We start from the raw sequence: 19,901 nt of genomic DNA, 5'->3' as shown, positions 1-19,901 counted from the left end.
TTCTACTGTACTCTACTATATTATACTGTAGTCTAATATATTATACTATTATACTGTACTCTACTATATTATACTGTGGTCTAATATATTATACTGTTATACTGTACTCTACTGTACTCTACTGTTATACTGTACTCTACTGTACTCTACTGTACTCTACTGTACTCTACTGTACTCTACTACTGTATATCTACTATACTCTCACTCTTTCTCTCCTTACATTCTCTCTCTCAGTATTTTGATCTGGCTGCTGATGTGATGGCAGAGAATGCACACCTCACCTACAAGTTCCTCACCCCGGTAAGAACCACAGGTCCCTTGTATTGTCCTATATGTTCATACTACATCCCTACGGTCAGTCACTAGGGATAGTTTACTTCAAAAGCATACATGTTAGTCTGACCCTGAAGTGATGTCCACATTAACTTTTCCATGTGGGATTGAAAGACCTCTATATACATCCTGTTCTGGATTGAAAGACCTCTATATAAATCCTGTTCTGGATTGAAAGACCTCTATATAAATCCTGTGGGTTTGAAAGACCTCTATATAAATCCTGTAGGATTGAAAGACCTCTATATAAATCCTGTGGGATTGAAAGACCTCTATATAAATCCTGTGGGATTGAAATACCTCTATATAAATCCTGTAGGATTGAAAGACCTCTATATAAATCCTGTAGGATTGAAAGACCTCTATATAAATCCTGTGGGATTGAAAGACCTCTATATAAATCCTGTAGGATTGAAAGACCTCTATATAAATCCTGTAGGATTGAAAGACCTCTATATAAATCCTGTGGGATTGAAAGACCTCTATATAAATCCTGTAGGATTGAAAGACCTCTATATAAATCCTGTAGGATTGAAAGACCTCTATATAAATCCTGTGGGATTGAAAGACCTCTATATAAATCCTGTAGGATTGAAAGACCTCTATATAAATCCTGTAGGATTGAAAGACCTCTATATAAATCCTGTAGGATTGAAAGACCTCTATATAAATCCTGTAGGATTGAAAGACCTCTATATAAATCCTGTGGGATTGAAAGACCTCTATATAAATCCTGTAGGATTGAAAGACCTCTATATAAATCCTGTAGGATTGAAAGACCTCTATATAAATCCTGTGGGATTGAAAGACCTCTATATAAATCCTGTAGGATTGAAAGACCTCTATATAAATCCTGTAGGATTGAAAGACCTCTATATAAATCCTGTTCTGGATTGAAAGACCTCTATATAAATCCTGTAGGATTGAAAGACCTCTATATAAATCATGTTCTAGATTGAAAGACCTCTATATAAATCCTGTGGGATTGAAATACCTCTATATAAATCCTGTAGGATTGAAAGACCTCTATATAAATCCTGTAGGATTGAAAGACCTCTATATAAATCCTGTTCTGGATTGAAAGACCTCTATATAAATCCTGTTCTTGCTACACATCCCCAATTCATTTTCTGGTCCTCCTTCTCCTGCTATGTAATAAACAGTTGATCTATGTGGTCTCTACCGTTCCAGTATCTGTATGAGTTTCTGGATGCCATGTTGACCTGCCAGACAGCTCCAGAGGAGGTAACAACAAAACGACACACCATTTACACTCTATACCACCTACTACCTAGTACTAATCACTCCATACTACCTACTACCTAGTACTAATCACTTTATACTACCTACTACATAGTACTAATCACCCCATACTACCTAGTACTAATCACTCCATACTACCTACTACCTAGTACTAATCACTTTATACTACCTACTACCTAGTACTAATCACCCCATACTACCTAGTACTAATCACTCTATACTACCTACTACCTAGTAAGAATCACCCTGTACCACCTACTACCTAGTACTAATCACTCTATACTACCTACTCTCTAGTAATAATCACCCTGTACCAGCTACTACCTAGTAGTAATCACTTTATACTACCTACTACCTAGTTCTAATCACTATACTACCTACTACCTAGTACTAATCACTCTATACTACCTACTGCCTAGTACTAATCACTATACTACCTACTACTAGTACTAATCACTATATACTACCTACTCTCTAGTAATAATCACCCTATACTACCTACTACCTAGTTCTAATCACTATACTACCTACTACCTAGTACTAATCACTATACTACATACTACCTAGTTCTAATCACTATACTACCTACTACCTAGTACTAATCACTCTATACTACCTACTGTCTAGTACTAATCACTATACTACCTACTACCTAGTACTAATCACTCTATACTACCTACTACCTAGTTCTAATCACTATACTACCTACTACCTAGTACTAATCACTATACTACCTACTGCCTAGTACTAATCACTCTATACTACCTACTACCTAGTACTAATCACTGGACTACCTGCTACCTAGTACTAATCACCCTATACTACCTACTACCTAGTACTAATCACTATACTACCTAGTACTAATCACTCTATACTACCTACTACCTAGTACTAATCACTCTATACTACCAACTACCTAGTACTAATCACTAGACTACCTACTTACTAGTACTAATCACCCTATACTACCTACTACCTAGTACTAATCACTATACTACCTAGTACTAATCACTCTATACTACCTACTACCTAGTACTAATCACTCTATACTACCAACTACCTAGTACTAATCACTAGACGACCTACTACCTTGTACTAATCACCCTATACTACCTACTACCTAGTACTAATCACTATACTACCTACTACCTAGTACTAATCACTCTATACTACCTACTACCTAGTACTAATCACTCTATACTACCTACTACCTAGTACTAATCACTATACTACCTAATACCTAGTACTAATCACTATACTACCTACTACCTAGTTCTAATCACTATACTACCTACTACCTAGTACTAACCACTTTATACTACCTACTCTCTAGTAATAATCACCTATGCTACCTACTACCTAGTACTAATCATTCTATACTACCTACTACCTAGTACTAATCACTATACTACCTAATACCTAGTACTAATCACTATACTACCTACTACCTAGTTCTAATCACTATACTACCTACTACCTTGTACTAATCACCCTATACTACCTACTACCTAGTACTAATCACTATACTACCTACTACCTAGTACTAATCACTCTATACTACCTACTACCTAGTACTAATCACTCTATACTACCTACTACCTAGTACTAATCACTAGACTACCTACTACCTAGTACTAATCACCCTATACTACCTACTACCTAGTACTAATCACTATACTACCTAGTACTAATCACTCTATACTACCTACTACCTAGTACTAATCACTCTATACTACCAACTACCTAGTACTAATCACTGACTACCTACTACCTTGTACTAATCACCTATACTACCTACTACCTAGTACTAATCACTATACTACCTACTACCTAGTACTAATCACTCTATACTACCTACTACCTAGTACTAATCACTATACTACCTAATACCTAGTACTAATCACTATACTACCTACTACCTAGTTCTAATCACTATACTACCTACTACCTAGTACTAACCACTTTATACTACCTACTCTCTAGTAATAATCACCCTATGCTACCTACTACCTAGTACTAATCATTCTATACTACCTACTACCTAGTTCTATCACTATACTCCCTACTACCTAGTACTAATTACCCCATGCTCCCTACTACCTAGTTCTATCACTATACTCCCTACTACCTAGTACTAATCACCCCATACTCCCTACGACCTAGTACTAATAACTGTGTACTACCTACTGCCCACTAGTATTAATCACTCTATACTACCTACTGCCTAGTACTAATCACTATACTACCTACTACCTAGTACTAATCACTATACTGCCTACTACCTAGTACTAATCACGTTATACTACCTACTCTCTAGTAATCATCACCCTATACTACCTACTCTCTAGTACTAATCACTTTATACTACCTACTCTCTAGTAATAATCACCCTATACTACCTACTACCTAATACTAATAACTGTATACAACCTACGACCTAGTACTAATCACTCTATACTACCTACTCTCTAGTAATAATCACCCTATACTACCTACTACCTAATACTAATAACTGTATACAACCTACTACCTAGTAATAATCACCCCATACTCCCTACTGCCTAGTACTAATCACTATATACTATCTACTACCTAGTACTAATCACCCCATGCTCCCTACTACCTAGTAATAATCACCCCATACTCCCTACTGCCTAGTACTAATCACTATACTACCTACTACCTAGTACTAATCACCCCATATTCCTACTACCTAGTACTAATCACTCTATACTACCTACTACCTAGTACTAATCACTCTATACTACCTTCTACTAGTACTAATCACTATACTACCTACTGTCTAGTACTAATCACTGTATACAACCTACTGCCTACTAGTACTAATAACTGTGTACTACCTACTGTCTAGTACTAATCACTCTATACTACCTACTCTCTAGTACTAATCATTCTCTACTAGCATCAACCATCTGTAGCATTAAACACACCACTACTACACACATATATTTCTGTCTCATGTTTTAGCCAGTGACCTGAATGTTCCACAATGTAATGAACCAGTCCTCTACATTGCAGAGACTTTAAAGTCCTGTGTCATTGTTGCTGCTCTTTGTATATTCTGAGGTAAATATTCCTGTCTCTGATCATGTCTCTGTTGTGTTTGACCAACGCAGGCCTTCAGGAAGTTTGATGAGATGAACGCTGAAGTTGACAGATCAACTACGCAAGCTGACCAAACAGGTTACAATCTTCCAGTCTCCTCTCTCTCTCTGTCTTCCGATGTTGTCTGGTTATCCTGTTGATGTTGTCTGGTTATCCTGTTGATGTTGTCTGGTTATCCTGTTGATGTTGTCTGGTTATCCTGTTGATGTTGTCTGTTTATCCTGTTCATGTTGTCTGGTTATCCTGTTCATGTTGTCTGGTTATTATGTTATCCTGTTGATGTTGTCTGGTTATCCTGTTGATGTTGTCTGTTTATCCTGTTCATGTTGTCTGGTTATCCTGTTCATGTTGTCTGGTTATCCTGTTCATGTTGTCTGGTTATTATGTTATCCTGTTGATGTTGTCTGGTTATCCTGTTGATGTTGTCTGGTTATCCTGTTGGTGTTGTCTGGTTATCCTGTTCATGTTGTCTGGTTATCCTGTTGATGTTGTCTGGTTATCCTGTTATCCTGTTGATGTTGTCTGGTTATCCTGTTGATGTTGTCTGGTTATCCTGTTATCCTGTTCATGTTGTCTGGTTATCCTGTTGATGTTGTCTGGTTATCCTGTTGATGTTGTCTGGTTATCCTGTTGATGTTGTCTGGTTATCCTGTTGATGTTGTCTGGTTATCCTGTTATCCTGTTGATGTTGTCTGGTTATCCTGTTGATGTTGTCTGGTTATCCTGTTGATGTTGTCTGGTTATCCTGTTGATGTTGTCTGGTTATCCTGTTGATGTTGTCTGGTTATCCTGTTATCCTGTTGATGTTGTCTGGTTATCCTGTTGATGTTGTCTGGTTATCCTGTTGATGTTGTCTGGTTATCCTGTTGATGTTGTCTTTATCCTGTTGATGTTGTCTGGTTATCCTGTTGATGTTGTCTGGTTATCCTGTTGATGTTGTCTGGTTATCCTGTTGATTATCCTGTTGATGTTGTCTGGTTATCCTGTTGATGTTGTCTGGTTATCCTGTTGATGTTGTCTGGTTATCCTGTTGATGTTGTCTGGTTATCCTGTTATCCTGTTGATGTTGTCTGGTTATCCTGTTGATGTTGTCTGGTTATCTGTTGATGTTGTCTGGTTATCCTGTTCATGTTGTCTGGTTATCCTGTTGATGTTGTCTGGTTATCCTGTTGATGTTGTCTGGTTATCCTGTTGATGTTGTCTGGTTATCCTGTTCATGTTGTCTGGTTATCCTGTTGATGTTGTCTGGTTATCCTGTTGATGTTGTCTGGTTATCCTGTTCATGTTGTCTGGTTATCCTGTTGATGTTGTCTGGTTATCCTGTTGATGTTGTCTGTTCATGGTTATCCTGTTGATGTTGTCTGGTTATCCTGTTGATGTTGTCTGGTTATCCTGTTGATGTTGTCTGGTTATCCTGTTCATGTTGTCTGGTTATCCTGTTGATGTTGTCTGGTTATCCTGTTCATGTTGTCTGGTTATCCTGTTGATGTTGTCTGGTTATCCTGTTGATGTTGTCTGGTTATCCTGTTGATGTTGTCTGGTTATCCTGTTGATGTTGTCTGGTTATCCTGTTGATGTTGTCTGGTTATCCTGTTGATGTTGTCTGGTTATCCTGTTGATGTTGTCTGGTTATCCTGTTGATGTTGTCTGTTTATCCTGTTCATGTTGTCTGGTTATCCTGTTGATGTTGTCTGGTTATCCTGTTGATGTTGTCTGGTTATCCTGTTGATGTTGTCTGGTTATCCTGTTGATGTTGTCTGGTTATCCTGTTGATGTTGTCTGGTTATCCTGTTGATGTTGTCTGGTTATCCTGTTGATGTTGTCTGGTTATCCTGTTGATCCTGTTGTTGTCTGGTTATCCTGTTGATGTTGTCTGGTTATCCTGTTGATGTTGTCTGTTGATTATCCTGTTGATGTTGTCTGGTTATCCTGTTGATGTTGTCTGGTTATCCTGTTGATGTTGTCTGGTTATCCTGTTGATGTTGTCTGTTTATCCTGTTGATGTTGTCTGGTTATCCTGTTGATGTTGTCTGGTCCTATCCTGTTGATGTTGTCTGGTTATCCTGTTGATGTTGTCTGGTTATCCTGTTGATGTTGTCTGGTTATCCTGTTGATGTTGTCTGGTTATCCTGTTGATGTTGGTTATCCTGGTTATCCCTGTTGATGTTGTCTGGTTATCCTGTTGATGTTGTCTGGTTATCCTGTTGATGTTGTCTGGTTATCCTGTTGATGTTGTCTGGTTATCCTGTTGATGTTGTCTGGTTATCCTGTTGATGTTGTCTGGTTATCCTGTTGATGTTGTCTGGTTATCCTGTTCATGTTGTCTGGTTATCCTGTTGATGTTGTCTGGTTATCCTGTTCATGTTGTCTGGTTATCCTGTTATCCTGTTGATGTTGTCTGGTTATCCTGTTGATGTTGTCTGGTTATCCTGTTGATGTTGTCTGGTTATCCTGTTGATGTTGTCTGGTTATCCTGTTCATGTTGTCTGGTTATCCTGTTGATGTTGTCTGGTTATCCTGTTGATGTTGTCTGGTTATCCTGTTGATGTTGTCTGGTTATCCTGTTGATGTTGTCTGGTTATCCTGTTATCCTGTTGATGTTGTCTGGTTATCCTGTTGATGTTGTTATCCTGTTGATGTTGTCTGGTTATCCTGTTGATGTTGTCTGGTTATCCTGTTGTTGTCTGTTATCCTGTTATCCTGTTGATGTTGTCTGGTTATCCTGTTGATGTTGTCTGGTTATCCTGTTGATGTTGTCTGGTTATCCTGTTCATGTTGTCTGGTTATCCTGTTGATGTTGTCTGGTTATCCTGTTGATGTTGTCTGGTTATCCTGTTGATGTTGTCTGGTTATCCTGTTGATGTTGTCTGGTTATCCTGTTGATGTTGTCTGTTTATCCTGTTCATGTTGTCTGGTTATCCTGTTGATGTTGTCTGGTTATCCTGTTCATCTGGTTATCCTGTTGATGTTGTCTGGTTATCCTGTTGATGTTGTCTATCCTGTTGGTCCTGTTATCCTGTTGATGTTGTCTGGTTATCCTGTTATCTGGTTATCCTGTTGATGTTGTCTGGTTATCCTGTTCATGTTGTCTGGTTATCCTGTTATCCTGTTGATGTTGTCTGGTTATCCTGTTGATGTTGTCTGGTTATCCTGTTATCCTGTTGATGTTGTCTGGTTATCCTGTTGATGTTGTCTGGTTATCCTGTTATCTGGTTATCCTGTTGATGTTGTCTGGTTATCCTGTTCATGTTGTCTGGTTATCCTGTTGATGTTGTCTGGTTATCCTGTTCATGTTGTCTGGTTATCCTGTTGATGTTGTCTGGTTATCCTGTTGATGTTGTCTGGTTATCCTGTTGATGTTGTCTGGTTATCCTGTTGATGTTGTCTGGTTATCCTGTTGATGTTGTCATCCTGTTGTCTGGTTATCCTGTTGATGTTGTCTGGTTATCCTGTTCATGTTGTCTGGTTATCCTGTTATCCTGTTATCCTGTTCATGTTGTCTGGTTATCCTGTTGATGATTTGTCTGGTTATCCTGTTATGTTGTCTGGTTATCCTGTTATCCTGATGTTGTCTGGTTATCCTGTTATCCTGTTGATGTTGTCTGGTTATCCTGTTGATGTTGTCTGGTTATCCTGTTCATGTTGTCTGGTTATCCTGTTCATGTTGTCTGGTTATCCTGTTAATGTTGTCTGGTTATCCTGTTCATGTTGTCTGGTTATCCTGTTATCCTGTTCATGTTGTCTGTTTATCCTGTTGATGTTGTCTGGTTATCCTGTTGATGTTGTCTGGTTATCCTGTTGATGTTGTCTGGTTATCCTGTTGATGTTGTCTGGTTATCCTGTTGATGTTGTCTGGTTATCCTGTTGATGTTGTCTGGTTATCCTGTTCATGTTGTCATCCTTCTCTCATCTATTTGGTCTTCCATTCTCCTTTTCTTTCGTCCGAGGCCCCACAGGTTACATTCTTCCATTCTGCTCTCTCAGGCCACCAGCTTGTTTATTAGCTTTAGGCTGCGTCCCAAATGGAACCCCAAGGGTTCCAAAAGGGTTCTTTGGCTGTCCCCATAGGAGAATCCTTTGAAGAACCATTTTGGTTCCATGTAGAACTCTCTGTGTACAAGATTCTACATGGAACTCAAAAGGGTTCTACCTGGAACCAAAAGGGTTCTTCAAAGGATTCTCCTATGGGGACAGCCGAAGAACCCTTTTATAGGTTCTAAATAGCACCTTATTTTCTTCCTAAAGTGCACTACTTTTGAGTTGAGCCCTATGGGACTAGGGTGCCATTTGGGACGAAAGCTTACTTTTCAAAGCCTTCTACAGCCCAGTCATTTCTCTGATCTGGTCACATTGGTGCGGTTTAACCTGATTACTATCAGTGATGTGTTTTTACAGAATGGCATCACGTTTTCACCTGTTCAGGATACAGTGATAAGACTGTGTTATCATTGGAGAGAACAACATAAAGCATCCATAAAGACCTGTGTGTAATCTGTCTCTCAGATACAGGAAGCCAGACTAGCCCGTGACCTGTGTGTAATCTGTCTCTAGGATACAGGAAGCCAGACTAGCCCGTGACCTGTGTGTAATCTGTCTCTCAGATACAGGAAGCCAGACTAGCCCGTGACCTGTGTGTAATCTGTCTCTAGGATACAGGAAGCCAGACTAGCCCGTGACCTGTGTGTAATCTGTCTCTAAGATACAGGAAGCCAGGCTAGCCCGTGACCTGTGTGTAATCTGTCTCTAAGATACAGGAAGCCAGGCTAGCCCGTGACCTGTGTGTAATCTGTCTCTAAGATACAGGAAGCCAGGCTAGCCCGTGACCTGTGTGTAATCTGTCTCTCAGATACAGGAAGCCAGACTAGCCCGTGACCTGTGTGTAATCTGTCTCTAGGATACAGGAAGCCAGACTAGCCCGTGACCTGTGTGTAATCTGTCTCTAAGATACAGGAAGCCAGGCTAGCCCGTGACCTGTGTGTAATCTGTCTCTAAGATACAGGAAGCCAGGCTAGCCCGTGACCTGTGTAATCTGTCTCTAGGATACAGGAAGCCAGACTAGCCCGTGACCTGTGTGTAATCTGTCTCTAAGATACAGGAAGCCAGGCTAGCCCGTGACCTGTGTGTAATCTGTCTCTAAGATACAGGAAGCCAGACTAGCCCGTGACCTGTGTGTAATCTGTCTCTAGGATACAGGAAGCCAGACTAGCCCGTGACCTGTGTGTAATCTGTCTCTCAGATACAGGAAGCCAGACTAGCCCGTGACCTGTGTGTAATCTGTCTCTAGGATACAGGAAGCCAGACTAGCCCGTGACCTGTGTGTAATCTGTCTCAGATACAGGAAGCCAGACTAGCCCGTGACCTGTGTGTAATCTGTCTCTCAGATACAGGAAGCCAGACTAGCCCGTGACCTGTGTGTAATCTGTCTCTAGGATACAGGAAGCCAGACTAGCCCGTGACCTGTGTGTAATCTGTCTCTAAGATACAGGAAGCCAGACTAGCCCGTGACCTGTGTGTAGTCTTTGTCTCGAAGATACAGGAAGCCAGACTAGCCCGTGACCTGTGTGTAATCTGTCTCTAAGATACAGGAAGCCAGACTAGCCCGTGACCTGTGTGTAATCTGTCTCTAAGATACAGGAAGCCAGACTAGCTTGTGACCTGTGTGTAATCTGTCTCTAGGATACAGGAAGCCAGACTAGCCCGTGACCTGTGTGTAGTCTTTGTCTCTAGGATACAGGAAGCCAGACTAGCCCGTGACCTGTGTGTAATCTGTCTCTAGGATACAGGAAGCCAGGCTAGCCCGTGACCTGTGTGTCGTCTGTCTCTAAGATACAGGAAGCCAGACTAGCCCGTGACCTGTGTGTAATCTGTCTCTAGGATACAGGAAGCCAGACTAGCCCGTGACCTGTGTGTAATCTGTCTCTAAGATACAGGAAGCCAGACTAGCCCGTGACCTGTGTGTAGTCTTTGTCTCTAAGATACAGGAAGCCAGACTAGCCCGTGACCTGTGTGTAATCTGTCTCTAGGATACAGGAAGCCAGACTAGCCCGTGACCTGTGTGTAATCTGTCTCTAAGATACAGGAAGCCAGGCTAGCCCGTGACCTGTGTGTAGTCTGTCTCTAGGATACAGGAAGCCAGGCTAGCCCGTGACCTGTGTGTAATCTTTGTCTCTAAGATACAGGAAGCCAGACTAGCCCGTGACCTGTGTGTAATCTGTCTCTAAAATACAGGAAGCCAGACTAGCCCGTGACCTGTGTGTAATCTTTGTCTCTAAGATACAGGAAGCCAGGCTAGCCCGTGACCTGTGTGTAATCTGTCTCTATGATACAGGAAGCCAGACTAGCCCGTGACCTGTGTGTAATCTTTGTCTCTAGGATACAGGAAGCCAGGCTAGCCCGTGACCTGTGTGTAATCTGTCTCTAAGATACAGGAAGCCAGACTAGCCCGTGACCTGTGTGTAATCTGTCTCTAAGATACAGGAAGCCAGACTAGCCCGTGACCTGTGTGTAGTCTTTGTCTCGAAGATACAGGAAGCCAGACTAGCCCGTGACCTGTGTGTAATCTGTCTCTAAGATACAGGAAGCCAGACTAGCTTGTGACCTGTGTGTAATCTGTCTCTAGGATACAGGAAGCCAGACTAGCCCGTGACCTGTGTGTAGTCTTTGTCTCTAGGATACAGGAAGCCAGACTAGCCCGTGACCTGTGTGTAATCTGTCTCTAAGATACAGGAAGCCAGACTAGCCCGTGACCTGTGTGTAGTCTTTGTCTCTAGGATACAGGAAGCCAGACTAGCCCGTGACCTGTGTGTAATCTGTCTCTAAGATACAGGAAGCCAGACTAGCCCGTGACCTGTGTGTAGTCTTTGTCTCTAAGATACAGGAAGCTAGACTAGCCCGTGACCTGTGTGTAGTCTTTGACTCTAAGATACAGGAAGCCAGACTAGCCCGTGACCTGTGTGTAGTCTGTCTCTAAGATACAGGAAGCCAGACTAGCCCGTGACCTGTGTGTAATCTGTCTCTAAGATACAGGAAGCCAGACTAGCCCGTGACCTGTGTGTAATCTTTGTCTCTAGGATACAGGAAGCCAGGCTAGCCCGTGACCTGTGTGTAATCTGTCTCTAAGATACAGGAAGCCAGACTAGCCCGTGACCTGTGTGTAATCTGTCTCTAAGATACAGGAAGCCAGACTAGCCCGTGACCTGTGTGTAATCTGTCTCTAAGATACAGGAAGCCAGACTAGCCCGTGACCTGTGTGTAATCTGTCTCTAAGATACAGGAAGCCAGGCTAGCCCGTGACCTGTGTGTAATCTGTCTCTAAGATACAGGAAGCCAGGCTAGCCCGTGACCTGTGTGTAATCTGTCTCTAAGATACAGGAAGCCAGACTAGCCCGTGACCTGTGTGTAATCTTTGTCTCTAGGATACAGGAAGCCAGACTAGCCCGTGACCTGTGTGTAATCTGTCTCTAAGATACAGGAAGCCAGACTAGCCCGTGACCTGTGTGTAATCTTTGTCTCTAAGGTACAGGAAGCCAGACTAGCCCGTGACCTGTGTGTAGTCTTTGTCTCTAAGGTACAGGAAGCCAGGCTAGCCCGTGACCTGTGTGTAATCTTTGTCTCTCAGATACAGGAAGCCAGGCTAGCCCGTGACCTGTGTGTAATCTGTCTCTAAAATACAGGAAGCCAGACTAGCCCGTGACCTGTGTGTAATCTTTGTCTCTAAGATACAGGAAGCCAGACTAGCCCGTGACCTGTGTGTAATCTTTGTCTCTCAGATACAGGAAGCCAGACTAGCCCGTGACCTGTGTGTAATCTTTGTCTCTAAAATACAGGAAGCCAGACTAGCCCGTGACCTGTGTGTAATCTTTGTCTCTCAGATACAGGAAGCCAGACTAGCCCGGGATAACGAAGCCTTGAAGAAAACCCTCCAGGACTACGATGAGATGGTGGAGAAGTGAGTAGACCCCGCCCCTACCGAGTATTCTCCTGTCTGATTGGTAGCTTGTCTCACCTTTCTCTTCCCTGATTGGTGACTTACCTCACCTACTCTGCTGGTTGGTCACTTTGGTCCAATATTCTTCCCTGATTGGTGGCTGGTCTGGACCTTCTCCTGTCTGATTGGTGGCTGGTCTGGACCTTCTCCCTGTCTGATTGGTGGCTGGTCTGGACCTTCTCCTGTCTGATTGGTGGCTGGTCTGGACCTTCTCCCTGTCTGATTGGTGGCTGGTCTGGACCTTCTCCCTGTCTGATTGGTGGCTGGTCTGGACCTTCTCCCTGTCTGATTGGTGGCTGGTCTGGACCTTCTCCCTGTCTGATTGGTGGCTGGTCTGGACCTTCTCCTGTCTGATTGGTGGCTGGTCTGGACCTTCTCCCTGTCTGATTGGTGGCTGGTCTGGACCTTCTCCCTGTCTGATTGGTGGCGGTCTGGACCTTCTCCCTGTCTGATTGGTGGCTGGTCTGGACCTTCTCCCCTGTCTGATTGGTGGCTGGTCTGGACCTTCTCCCTGTCTGATTGGTGGCTGGTCTGGACCTTCTCCCTGTCTGATTGGTGGCTGGTCTGGACCTTCTCCCTGTCTGATTGGTGGCTGGTCTGGACCTTCTCCTGTCTGATTGGTGGCTGGTCTGGACCTTCTCCCTGTCTGATTGGTGGCTGGTCTGGACCTTCTCCCTGTCTGATTGGTGGCTGGTCTGGACCTTCTCCCTGTCTGATTGGTGGCTGGTCTGGACCTTCTCCCTGTCTGATTGGTGGCTGGTCTGGACCTTCTCCCTGTCTGATTGGTGGCCGGTCTGGACCTTCTCCCTGTCTGATTGGTGGCTGGTCTGGACCTTCTCCCTGTCTGATTGGTGGCTGGTCTGGACCTTCTCCTGTCTGATTGGTGGCTGGTCTGGACCTTTCTCCCTGTCTGATTGGTGGCTGGTCTGGACCTTCTCCCTGTCTGATTGGTGGCTGGTCTGGACCTTCTCCCTGTCTGATTGGTGGCTGGTCTGGAACTTCTCCCTGTCTGATTGGTGGCTGGTCTGGACCTGCTCCCTGTCTGATTGGTGGCTGGTCTGGACCTTCTCCCTGTCTGATTGGTGGCTGGTCTGGACCTTCTCCCTGTCTGATTGGTGGCTGGTCTGGACCTTCTCCCTGTCTGATTGGTGGCTGGTCTGGAACTTCTCCCTGTCTGGTTGTCTGAATGGTGTATCTCCTCTTCTTCTGTATTGGTGATTCCCCCAGGCTGACATCTACTGCTATAGTGGTTCCTGCTTTAAAAGTTGGGAGCTGACGCTGCGGGACTTAACTCCACTCCAGTTTATATATATATATATAACATGTCTTACTGAGCCTTTCCATAAGTCCACTCCAGTTTCTTCAACTGTCTTCTGACTGTGATTAGAGCGATGTTGATGTTGTGCTGTGATGTCAGCAGATTACAGATGGTCTTTACCGATCCATCGTCATCCTCATTCATCAGTGAGTCGACGGACGGCTTGAATAGTCTCTCTGGAAATGGAATACAATGTAAACATGTGCAGCAGACAGTAAAGACCAGCAGTCGATTCATTTCAGCATTATTTTTTAGCATGATTAGATCCACTTTACAGTATTGTAGTCTACTGTACCTGATCATTCTGCTGGGCTTTACAGTATAGTAGCCTACCGTACCTGATCATTCTGCTGGGCTTTACAGTATTGTAGCCTACCGTACCTGATCATAGTCCTGGGCTTTACAGTATTGTAGTCTACTGTACCTGATCATTCTGCTGGGCTTTACAGTATTGTAGCCTACCGTACCTGATCATTCTGCTGGGCTTTACAGTATTGTAGTCTACTGTACCTGATCATTCTGCTGGGCTTTACAGTATTGTAGCCTACCGTGATCATAGTCCTGGGCTTTACAGTATTGTAGCCTACCGTACCTGATCATTCTGCTGGGCTTTACAGTGTTGTAGCCTACCGTACCTGATCATAGTCCTGGGCTTTACAGTATTGTGTTCCTACCGTACCTGATCATAGTCCTGGGCTTTACAGTATTGTAGTCTACTGTACCTGATCATTCTGCTGGGCTTTACAGTATTGTAGCCTACCGTACCTGATCATTCTGCTGGGCTTTACAGTATTGTAGCCTACCGTACCTGATCATTTGCTGGGCTTTTACAGTATTGTAGCCTACCGTACCTGATCATTCTGCTGGGCTTTACAGTATTGTAGCCTACCGTACCTGATCATTTTCCTGGGCTTACAGTATTGTAGCCTACCGTACCTGATCATAGCCCTGGGCTTTCGAGGTCGGTGTAAAACAGGCATCTGATTATATTGTTTGTGAATGGCAATGTCCGTGACCAAAATCACCAAGTCTACCAGTACTTTTGAAATGTCTCCAGTAGATTTTCCATATTCCTCCTGAAAGCCCTAATCTGATCGCTTAAATGAATAGAGATCCTGGTCATGTTGTTTACAGCATAATCAAAGTGAGGACGATCGGCGTTCTGCTGTATACTTATAGCCTGTTGTAACCTGAAAGTCACACCTTTCCTCACCCCGCCCAAAACTCCACCCGTAACACAGTTACCATTCAAACACGCTGTTTATCTAAAAAAAAAAGACATTGCGACCAAAGAGAACAGACAAAATTGACATCGTTTCTCATCCAGACGGCTATAAGGAAGTGATGTCTGCTAAATAATCAATATTAGGTTTCTCCAGAAATAAAGAATTAAAATAACACCCCACATCCCAATGCTGATAACCCAGGCTAAGATCTACTGGTATAGAACTGTTGTCCTGTCCTATAGGTACATCCCAGTGCTGATAACCCAGGCTAAGATCTACTGGTATATAACTGTTGTCCTGTCCTATAGGTACATCCCAGTGCTGATGGCCCAGGCTAAGATCTACTGGAACAGGGAGAACTACCAGATGGTTGAGAAGATCTTCCGTAAGTCGGTGGAGTTCTGCAACGAACACGACACCTGGAAGCTCAACGTGGCTCACGTTCTCTTCATGCAGGAGAACAAGTACAAGGAAGCCATCGGCTTTTACGAACCCATCGTTAAGAAACACTACGACAACGTGAGTTAACTGGAGAGGGAGGGAGATGGGGAGAGGGAGGGAGATGGGGGGAGGGAGAGAGATGGGGGAGGGAGAGAGGGAGATGAGGGAGGGAGATGAGAGAGGGAGGGAGATGGGGGGGAGGGAGATGGGGAGAGGGGGGAGATGGGGGGAGAGGGAGATGGGGGAGAGGGGAGATGGGGGGGGAGATGGGGGGAGAGGGAGATGGGGGAGAGGGAGATGGGGAGATGGGGAGAGAGGGAGGGAGATGGGGGAGAGAGGGAGATGGGGAGAGGGAGGGAGATGAGGGAGAGAGATGGGGAGAGAGGGAGAGGGAGGGAGATGGGGGAGAGGGAGATGGGGAGATGGGGAGAGAGGGAGGAGATGGGGAGAGAGGGAGATGGGGAGAGGGAGGGAGATGGGGGAGAGGGAGAGATGGGGGGGAGGGGAGAGGGAGATGGGGAGAGGGGAGGGAGATGGGGGAGAGAGGGAGATGGGGGAGATGGGGGAGAGAGGGAGAGAGATGGGGAGAGAGGGAGGGAGATGGGGAGAGAGGGAGGGAGATGGGGGAGAGAGGGAGGGAGATGGGGGAGAGGGAGAGAGATGGGGAGAGAGGGAGAGAGATGGGGGAGAGGAGAGAGATGGGGGAGAGGGAGAGAGGGAGGGAGATGGGGGAGAGGGAGGGAGATGGGGAGAGAGGGAGAGAGATGGGGGAGAGAGAGGGAGGGAGATGGGGGAGAAAGGAGAGAGGGAGGGAGATGGGGGAGAGGGAGAGAGAGATGGGGAGAGAGGGAGAGGGAGGAGATGGGGGAGAGAGGGAGGAGATGGGGGAGAGAGGGAGAGATGGGGAGAAAGGAGAGAGGGGGAGGGAGAGATGGGGAGAGGGAGGGAGATGGGGAGAGAAAGGAGAGAGGGAGGGAGATGGGGGAGAGAGGGAGATGGGGGAGAGAGGAGAAAGATGGGGAGATGAGGGAGATGGGGGAGATGGGGGAGAGGAGGGGAGATGGGGGAGAGGGAGGGAGGGAGGTGGGGGAGAATGGAGAGAGGGAGGAGATGAGGGAGAGAGGGAGGGAAAAGGAGAGGGAGGAGATGGGGAGAGAGGGAGAGAGATGGGGGAGATGAGGGAGATGGGGGAGAGAGGGAGGGAGGGAGGTGGGGAGAATGGAGAGAGAGGGAGGGAGATGGGGGAGAGGGAGGGGGAGAAAGGAGTGAGGGAGAGGAGAGAGGGAGAAAGGAGATGGGGGGGGGAGATGGGGGGAGGGAGATGGGGGAGAGAGATGGGGAGATGGGGGGAGAGAGGGAGGGGAGATGGGGGAGAGAGGGAGATGGGGGAGAGGAGGAGATGAGGAGAGAGATGGGGAGAGAGGAGAGGGAGGAGATGGGGGAGAGGGAGATGGGGAGATGGGGAGAGAGGGAGGGAGATGGGGAGAGAGGGAGATGGGGGGAGAGGGAGGAGATGGGGGGAGAGGAGAGAGATGGGGGAGAGGGGAGAGGGAGATGGGGGAGAGAGGGAGGAGATGGGGAGAGGGGAGGAGATGGGGGAGAGAGGGAGGGAGATGGGGGAGAGAGAGGGAGGGAGGGAGAGAGATGGGGGGAGAGAGGGAGAGATGGGGAGAGAGAGATGGGGGAGAGAGGGAGAGGGAGGAGATGGGGAGAGGGAGGGAGATGGGGGAGAGGGAGAGAGATGGGGGAGAGAGGGAGGGAGATGGGGGAGAAAGGAGAGAGGGAGGAGATGGGGGGAGAGGGAGAGAGATGGGGAGAGGAGGGAGAGAGGAGGGAGATGGGGGAGGGAGATGGGGGGAGATGGGGGGAGAGAGGGAGGGGAGAAAAGGAGAGAGGGAGGGAGATGGGAGAGAGGGAGGGAGATGGGGGAGAAAGGAGAGAGGGGGGAGATGGGGGAGAGAGAGGAGATGGGGGAGAGAGGGAGAGAGAGATGGGGAGATGAGGGAGATGGGGGAGAGAGGGAGGGAGATGGGGGGGGAGAGGGAGGGAGGGAGGTGGGGAGAATGGAGAGAGGGAGGGAGATGAGGGAGAGAGGGAGGGAGAAAGGAGAGAGGGAGAGGAGATGGGAGGAGAGAGGAGAGAGATGGGAGATGAGGGGAGATGGGGGAGAGAGGGAGGGAGGAGGTGGGGGAGAATGGAGAGAGGGAGGGAGATGGGGGGAGAGAGGGAGAGAGGGAGGGAGAAAGGAGTGAGGGAGGGAGAGAGGGAGAAAGGAGATGGGAGAAAGGAGAGAGGGAGGGAGATGGGGGAGGGAGATGGGGGAGAAAGGAGAGGGGAGGGAGATGGGGGAGAAAGGAGAGGGGGAGGGAGATGGGGGAGAGGAGAGAGGGAGGGAGATGGGGGATAGAGGAGAGAGGGAGGGAGATGGGGGGAGAGAGGAGAAGAGGGAGAGAGATGGGGAGAGGGAGAGAGGGAGAGAGATGGGGAGAAAGGAGAGAGGAGGAGATGGGAGAGAAAGGAGAGAGGGAGATGGGGGAGAAAGGAGAGAGGGAGGGAGATGGGGAGAAAGGAGAGAGGGAGGGAGATGGGGGAGAGAGGAGGGAGATGGGGGAGAAAGGAGAGAGGGAGGAGATGGGGAGAAAGGAGAGAGGGAGGGAGATGGGAGGGAGATGGGGGAGAAAGGAGAGAGGAGGAGATGGGGGGAGAAAGGAGAGGGAGGGAGATGGGGAGAGGAGAGAGAGGGAGGGAGATGGGGGATAGAGGAGAGAGGGGAGGGAGATGGGGGAGAGAGGGAGCGAGATGGGGGAGAAAGGAGAGAGGGGGAGATGGGAGAGAAAGAGAGAGGAGGGAGATGGGGGGGGGAGAGAGGAGACGGAGAGATGGGGAGAAAGGAGAGGAGGGAGGAGATGGGAGAGAAAAGGAGAGAGGGAGGGAGATGGGGAGGAGAGAGGAGAGAGAGGAGAGAGGGAGGGATCACATACATTGCCTTCAGGAAAATATTCAGACCCCTTGACTTTTTTCCACACTTTGTTACATTTACAGCCTTATTCTAAAATTGATTAAAATATTTTTTCCCTCATCAACCTACACACAATACCCCCATAATGATGAAGTAAAAAAATTGTGCTAATTTATTACAAATAAAAACTGAAATATCACATTTACATAAGTATTCAGACCCTTTACTCAGTACTTTGGCAGAGATTACAGCCTTGAGTCTTCTTGGGTATGATGCTACAAGCTTGGCACACCTGTATTTGGGGAGTTTCTCCCATTCTTCTCTGCAGATCCTCTGAAGCTCTGTCAGGTTGGATGGGGAGCGCGCTGCACAGCTATTTTCACGTCTCCCAAAGATGTTCAAGTCTGGCCGGCTGGGCAACAAGGACATTCAGTGACTTGTCCCAAGCCACTCCTGCATTGTCTTGGCTGTGTGCTTAGGGTCTTCGTCCTGTTGGAAGGTGAACCTTCGCTGTCTGAGGTCCAGGTTTTCATCAAGGATCACTCTATACTTTGCTTCGTTCATCTTTTCCCTTGATCCTGACTAGTCTCCTAGTCCCTGCCGCTGAAAAACATCCCCCACAGCATGATGCTGCCACCACCGTGCTTCACCGTACAAATAGTGCCAGGTTTCCTTCCAGACGTAAAGCTTGGCATTCAGGCCAAAGAGTTCAATCTTAGTTTCATCAGACCAGGGAATCTTGTTTCTCATGGTCTGAGAGTCTTTAGTGCCTTTTGACAAATTCCTAGCGGGCTGTCATGTGTCTTTACTGAGGAGTGGCTTCTGTCTGGCCACTCTGCTATAAAGGCCTGATTGGTGGAGTGCTGCACAGATGGTTGTCCTTCTGGAAGGTTCTCCCCATCTCCACAGAGGAACTCTGAGCTCTGTCAGAGTGACCATCAGTTCTTGGTCACCTCTGACCAAGGTCCTTCTCCCCCGATTGCTCAGTTTTGCCGGGCAGCCAGCTCTAGGAAGAGTCTTGGTGGTTTCCAAACATCTTCCATTTAAGAATGATGAGGCCACTGGCCCTTCAACTCTGCAGAAATGTTTTGGTACCCTTCCCCAGATCTGTGCCTCGACACAATCCTGTCTTGGAGCTCTAAGGACAATTCATTCCACTCATGGCTTGGTTTCTTTCTCTGACATGCCTGTCAACTGTGGAACCTTTCATATAGACAGGTGTGGGCCTTTCCAAATCATGACCAATCA

At 46.2% G+C, this 19,901-nt stretch overlaps 1 pseudogene; it reads left to right on the top strand.

The window, feature by feature from the left end:
- Positions 1–19,901, top strand: part of LOC127923987 (tetratricopeptide repeat protein 30A-like) — a 37,231-nt pseudogene that overhangs the window by 13,209 nt on the left and 4,121 nt on the right.

The sequence above is a fragment of the Oncorhynchus keta genome, unplaced genomic scaffold, assembly GCF_023373465.1.
Source record: "Oncorhynchus keta strain PuntledgeMale-10-30-2019 unplaced genomic scaffold, Oket_V2 Un_contig_3442_pilon_pilon, whole genome shotgun sequence".
NCBI lineage: Eukaryota > Metazoa > Chordata > Actinopteri > Salmoniformes > Salmonidae > Oncorhynchus > Oncorhynchus keta.
Note: the sequence above shows the minus strand (reverse complement) of the source record. Positions and strands in the feature narration are given on the sequence as shown.